This window comes from Lepisosteus oculatus, chromosome 13, assembly GCF_040954835.1.
Source record: "Lepisosteus oculatus isolate fLepOcu1 chromosome 13, fLepOcu1.hap2, whole genome shotgun sequence".
Lineage (NCBI taxonomy): Eukaryota > Metazoa > Chordata > Actinopteri > Semionotiformes > Lepisosteidae > Lepisosteus > Lepisosteus oculatus.
Window position 1 is genome coordinate 23,717,950 of NC_090708.1, and position 7,011 is coordinate 23,724,960.

A 7,011-nucleotide genomic window follows, 5' to 3' on the forward strand; every position below is an offset into this window, starting at 1 on the left:
GAAAACAGGAAATTGTTTACGTGAAATGCTTTAATGTAACCGAGGTAAACAGAAGTTGCACAAATGTTACCAAGCAGGATAATCAGAACTTAAAATAAATAATCATAACTCCCCAATTGTGAAGATACACCAAGAATATACTGGAGCAGCTGGTATAGTTAGAGGCATACTAAGAACACACAACATACAGTGCCTTGCGAAAGTATTCGGCCCCCTTGAACTTTTCAACCTTTTGCCACATTTCAGGCTTCAAACATAAAGATATAAATTTTTTATTTTATGTGAAGAATCACCAACAAGTGGGACACAATTGTGAAGTGGAACGAAATCTATTGGATTTTTGAAACTTTTTTAACTAATAAAAAAATGAAAAGTGGGGCGTGCAAAATTATTCGGCCCCCTTGCGTTAATACTTTGTAGAGCCACCTTTTGCTGCGATTACAGCTGCAAGTCGCTTGGGGTATGTCTCTATCAGTTTTGCACATCGAGAGACTGAAATTCTTGCCCATTCTTCCTTGCAAAACAGCTCGAGCTCAGTGAGGTTGGATGGAGAGCGTTTGTGAACAGCAGTTTTCAGCTCTTTCCACAGATTCTCGATTGGATTCAGGTCTGGACTTTGACTTGGCCATTCAAACACCTGGATACGTTTATTTGTGAACCATTCCTTTGTAGATTTTGCTGTATGTTTGGGATCATTGTCTTGTTGGAAGATAAATCTCCGTCCCAGTTTCAGGTCTTTTGCAGACTCCAACAGGTTTTCATCCAGAATGGTCCTGTATTTGGCTGCATCCATCTTCCCCTCAATTTTAACCATCTTCCCTGTCCCTGCTGAAGAAAAGCAGGCCCAAACCATGATGCTGCCACCACCATGTTTGACAGTGGGGATGGTGTGTTGAGGGTGATGAGCTGTGTTGCTTTTACGCCAAACATATCGTTTTGCATTGTGGCCAAAAAGTTCGATTTTGGTTTCATCTGACCAGAGCACCTTCTTCCACATGTTTGGGGTGTCTCCCAGGTGGCTTGTGGCAAACTTTAGACGAGACTTTTTATGGATATCTTTGAGAAATGGCTTTCTTCTTGCCACTCTTCCATAAAGGCCAGATTTGTGCAGTGTAAGACTGATTGTTGTCCTATGGACAGACTCTCCCACCTCAGCTGTAGTTCTCTGCAGTTCATCCAGAGTGATCATGGGCCTCTTGGCTGCATCTCTGATCAGTCTTCTCCTTGTCTGAGCTGAAAGTTTAGAGGGACGGCCAGGTCTTGGTAGATTTGCAGTGGTCTGATACTCCTTCCATTTCAAGATGATCGCTTGCACAGTGCTCCTTGGGATGTTTGAAGCTTGGGAAATCTTTTTGTATCCAAATCCGGCTTTAAACTTCTCCACAACAGTATTACGGACCTGCCCGGTGTGTTCCTTGGTCTTCATGATGCTCTCTGCGCTTTCAACAGAACCTTGAGACTATCACAGAGCAGGTGCATTTATACAGAGACTTGATTACACACAGGTGGATTCTATTTATCACCATCAATCATTTAGGACAACACTAAATAAAAGGTCCCACTTGTTGGTGATTCTTCACATAAAATAAAAAAAATTTATCTTTATGTTTGAAGCCTGAAATGTGGCAAAAGGTTGAAAAGTTCAAGGGGGCCGAATACTTTCGCAAGGCACTGTACAAGTGTAGGTCATGCTATTTAATGTTAAGGTGTGTTTGCACTCAGTTCTTGCTAACAAATAAGTCCTCATGGCTGCATCTGTGAATAATGGGGAATTTGTTATTCCTTGTGGCTCTACAAAGGCTACATGAACTGTGAACCACTCTCTCAAGGAGAGATAAGGGTTGCACAGACAGCCATAAAACCATTAGGCCATGAACAAAGTCAAGAGAAGAGATTCACCATCACCAGAGACAAGGCCATAAACGTGGGGCCACTACTAAGAATACAAGGAATACAAGTAAGCTGCCATCTCAAGAAACTGAGCAAACAGAACTTGAACTTGAACTTGAACTTGAACTTTATTGCCATATGTAACCGGTACTGGTACAATGGAATTCTTACTTACAGAAAGTCTCTCAATTGTAAAACAAGTGTAAAAAACAAGACAAAGTGCAAACAGTGCATCAAGACAATGTACAAACAATAGACAATGTGCAAGTAAACATGTAGACAGTTTGAATGTAAACAATACAGACATGTAAACAATGACTGGAGATGTGCAATAGATAAGAAATCATAAAGAGGTAGATGGTGATGGTGTAGGTGTGGTCCGAGGGGGATGGCTAAATGTGTTCGCCAGTCTCACTGCTTGTGGATAGAAGCTATTGAAGAATCTAGTGGTAAGTGTCCGTATGCTCTTATATCTCTTGCCTGAGGGCAGTGGGGTGAAGAGCTCATGCCCGGGATGGTGACTGTCCTCTGTGATGGCCAGAATTCTACCACGGCAGCGGTCCTCATAGAGCTGTTTAATCTCGGTGAGACCGCAGCCGATGATCTTCTGGGCCATATTGACCATTCTCTGCAGTGCCTTTCTTTCTCGCGAAGAGGTGTTGCCATACCACACGGTGATCCCGTTGGTGAGGACGCTCTCGATGGTGCAGTGGTAGAAGTTCACCAACACATGTATTGGCATCCCCCATCGCTTGAGGCACCTCAAGAAATAAAGGCGCTGCTGAGCCTTCTTCATGATAGAGTCAGTGTTCACAGTCCAGGTTAGATCTTTAGAGATGTGAATTCCCAAAAACCTAAAGCTGGTAACTGTTTCCACTTCCGTTCCATCAATACTGAGTGGGCTGTGAGTGTATGGCCTGTGTCTCCGAAAGTCCACTATTAGCTCTTTCGTTTTCTTTATGTTCAAGTCCAGGTTATTGCTATGACACCACCTAAGCAGCTGTACAACTTCATCCCTGAAAGTGGACTCGTCATCATCACTGATCAGTCCTATTATAGTGGTGTCATCGGCAAACTTAATGATGCGGTTGTTGCTGTGTCTTGCTGTGCAGTCGTGAGTAAATAGGGAGTACAACCTTGGACTCAGACAGAACCTTAGAATTATCCATATATATCCTATGTACAGTACTGTACCACAATGTTTTGCCATTCTACTGATATTAAATAATAATAATAACTTATATAGCACTTTTCTGGACACACCACTCAAAGCACTTTACAGGTAATGGGAACTCCCCTCCAACACCACCAATGTGCAGCATCCACCTGGATGATGCGATGGCAGTCATAGTGCACCAGAACACTCACTACACATCAGCTATCAGTGGGCAGGAGAGCAGAGTAATGATGGGGATTATTACGAGGCCATGAGTGGTAAAGGCCAATGGGAAATTTGGCCAGGATATCGGGGTTACACCCCTACTCTTTTCGAGAAACACCCAGGGCTTTTTAATGACCACAGAGAGTCAGGAACTCGGTTTTACATCTCATCCGAAGGACAGCACCTGTTTACAGTATAGTGTCCCCGTCACTATACCGGGGGATTAGGACCCACATGGACCGCAGGGGGAGCACCCCCTGCTGGCCCCACTAACACCTCTTCCAACAGCAACCTTAGTTTTTCCCAGGAGGTCTCCCATCCAGGTAGTGACCAGGCTCACACTTGCTTAGCTTCAGTTGGTTGCCAGTTGTGAGTTGCAGAGTGATATGGCTGACATGAAGAAATGAAGAAATCACATGGTTATATCAAAAAGAGACATAAGCAACTGCATTAAACCTCAAGAAACAAGGGATGTCCGAGCAAATGCACATAGATATCACATTTGGTCTTAAATTTAAGAGCAATTTATAATAAAACGGATGAAACAGAATTCTGATTGCAACGAGCATTATTGAAAGGATTTAGAAAACAGATTATTCTGATCCATCCACATCAATTGAGTGTCCCAGTTAGGAACACCGAGTCACCTCTCGGTATCCCATGGTAAAATGGGATACAACCCCCCTCCTATTGCTGGTTTAGAAAATCAGCATTTTGACCTGATAAAATAGCAGCCTTTATTCCACATTGATAAAAGATCATATGAAGTACTGGCTGTATTGCCACATTACTTACTTCATTCCCTTACAAAAGTGTAAATCCAAAATATTAAATGAAAATACAATATAAGACATCATAATTATTTCAGGATGAAGTGGGCTATGCTTGTTTGGTATCTAAAGAATGGGCAAAACATGAACAGTTCTGAATTCTAATTATGAAACTTATAAAGTATGTAACACAAAAGAAGTTATGAATTTTCTTAAATACTGGACATTTTAACCAATCTCTCCTAATTGAAGTAATAAAAATTCCTGAAGGAGAGATATGCAAATCACAGATTTGAATTGGCCAACCAGAACCCTGGCAGACAAGACAAGGAATGTCCTTGTCTGAGGCTAATAAATAGGGCAAGCCAATAACCACACCTCGGAAGATAGAACTGGGGAAATAAGGCCCAAGAAAGTTAGGCCTGGAAGGAATGGATGTGAGGCCCGGAAGGAGCAGATGTTAGGACCGGGAAGTGAATCCGGGAAGTTAGGCTCAAGAGGACAGGACGTTAAGACCCAAGGAAGCCAGCATACCAAGGAAGAGAAGTAGCAAAAAGCTCAACTGGACTAGGGAAGCAAAGTTTCTCAACCCAGCAGCCCATCTACTTGGCTCCATAGCAACACTGGATCAGCTCCTGAGCTGGGTCACAGCACCACTCGCCTAACAAATCTCCACGGATCAGGTGATGCCTACTTCCCTGCTATTCAGAATTTAAAAAATAGGAATATACCAAGCTCTCTCATTTGCACACCTCAAGGTGAATAGGTTGCATAGGATTCAAGTTTATTAACACTGTTCTATATCTTAGTAACTTGCACTTTTCTAATTCTTTATTTTCATCCATCTCTGTCCATGAGCCTTTGTTTGTATAAATGTTATTTCTAACAATTCACCTATTTCAATAAACCGAAACAGTCCTGATTTTAATTCATGCAGATCAACCTCACCGCTTTCTTGAATTCAGGTTGTTAAGCACTGGGTTAATTATCACATTAAACTGGCCACGTTTTCAGAGAACATGGTCGTATAAGGGTTGTTGTGGTGATTATCACTAGATTACCTGTAGAAGACCTGTTTTATACCTGCTCTTGGCATTTCGGAATCCAGGGACACGTGGTTTGGGTTTTGTGGACGAAAGCTTACAACAGGGTCTAAGGTTTAGGCTACTCTCCCAGAATATGTACATGATTGACTGGAGGTTCAGGTAACTCTCCAAAACCATATGATCCATACAAGTTTTTTACCACCAAGGCAACTCAGATGCCTATGTTCTAACCAAACAAAAACCCAGATTGCTAACCAGGCACTAAGAAAGCCAATATAACACCTATCAGGCCAACAAGAGATAAAGCTGCATCCTAAATAAAACAGAATATAACTCGGAGCTAAACCACTCTTCCTATAAATCCAGCCAGATGCTCTAAAGTGAATGAGACCCTATCTCCATATTCTGAAAAATGCATTCAATAACTAGGAGAGAACATTTTTAACCTAGGGACTTTTTATAAAGCAAACCAGAGTTTCTTAACACAACAGAGCAGCAAGCTCTCTTAATGAAGGTTCACATACGTAGCTAGAATCTAGCCTTTGAGGCTGATTCAAACAAGATCCTCCCACCTGGCACACGCTTTGTGTCCTCTCTCCATGGGTCGTCTGTCTTTTATCCTGGGTTTCTGCCCTAGGGACCTACCCTGCCAAATAAGAAAAATCAAAATTTTGGTAACTTGTTCTTCATAACAGAATTCTGTTGAAGTGCAATATGGCCCGATCAAAAGAATTCAGAGGACCTCGGAAGAGTTGTTAAAGCTCATAAGACTGGAAAGGATTACAAAAGGATTTCTAAAGACTCGGGCCTCCATCAGTTCACAGTCAGGCAAATAGTTTACAAATTAAAGAAAGTCAGCACTGTTGCTACTCTCCCTAGGAGTGGACATCCTACAAAGATCAGTGCAAGGGAACACCGTACAATCCTCAAACAGATGACAAAGAACCCTTGGGTGACAGCTAAGGATCTGCAGGCATCTCTTGCACTTGATGTCTGTGTTCATGAGTTTACCATAAGAAACACTGAATAAGAGTTGTGTTCATGGGAGGTTACCAGAAAAACATTGCTGCCCGTCTCAAATTTGCTAAAGACCACCTGGATGTTCCACAGCACTACGGGAACAATGTTCTGTGGACAGATGAGATAAAAGTTGAACTTTTTGGTAAATGTACACAGCATTATGTTAAAAGAAAACAAAACACCACATACCAACACCAAAACCCCATCCCACCTGTAAAGCATGGTGGAGGGAGTATAATGGTGTGGGCCTGGACTGCTTGCAATCATTGAGGGGCCAATGAATCAACAGTAACAAAAGCCAGCAGGTCCTTGGACCTCCAGGATAAGGATTGGGCACCCTTGCTGTAGAGTGAATTGTTCACTAAACTGGAAATTTTGTTTGTGATTAAGAGAAGCACAGTCTCATGCCTTTGGGAGTGATCAAGAGTCAGGGCTAAAACAAACAGTAAATGCTCATAGTGTGCACAAGACAGAACTCGGAGACCCAATGGTCAAAACAGCCACCAGCCCTACAACTTCAGTGATATCCGAGAGTGAACTTCTATCTTTCTCACCTTGCCTACTGTAGATTCCACAAGCTGAGAGGGAAGACACAGTTGACAACAGCAGGCTTCCTAAAGCCAGCAATGCTGGTGTCATAACCCCGAGTCCAGGTGTCCTGAGGCTTCCTCAGGGATGGGATGATCTGCAAACACTGCTGGGCAGCAGCTTGAAAATCTCTACTGTCACCTTGGTCTCTTCCTACCACAGAGCACCGATGTCAAGCCTCCCCAAATAATCACATCTACCTGTAGTGCTGATGCCGTCTGTTGCACCTTATTCGGCAGCCTGTAACAGCGGCAACTGAGTTTCTAGCCACACAATGCTGAATAACTTCGCTGTGACGGTATAATAGTATATCATA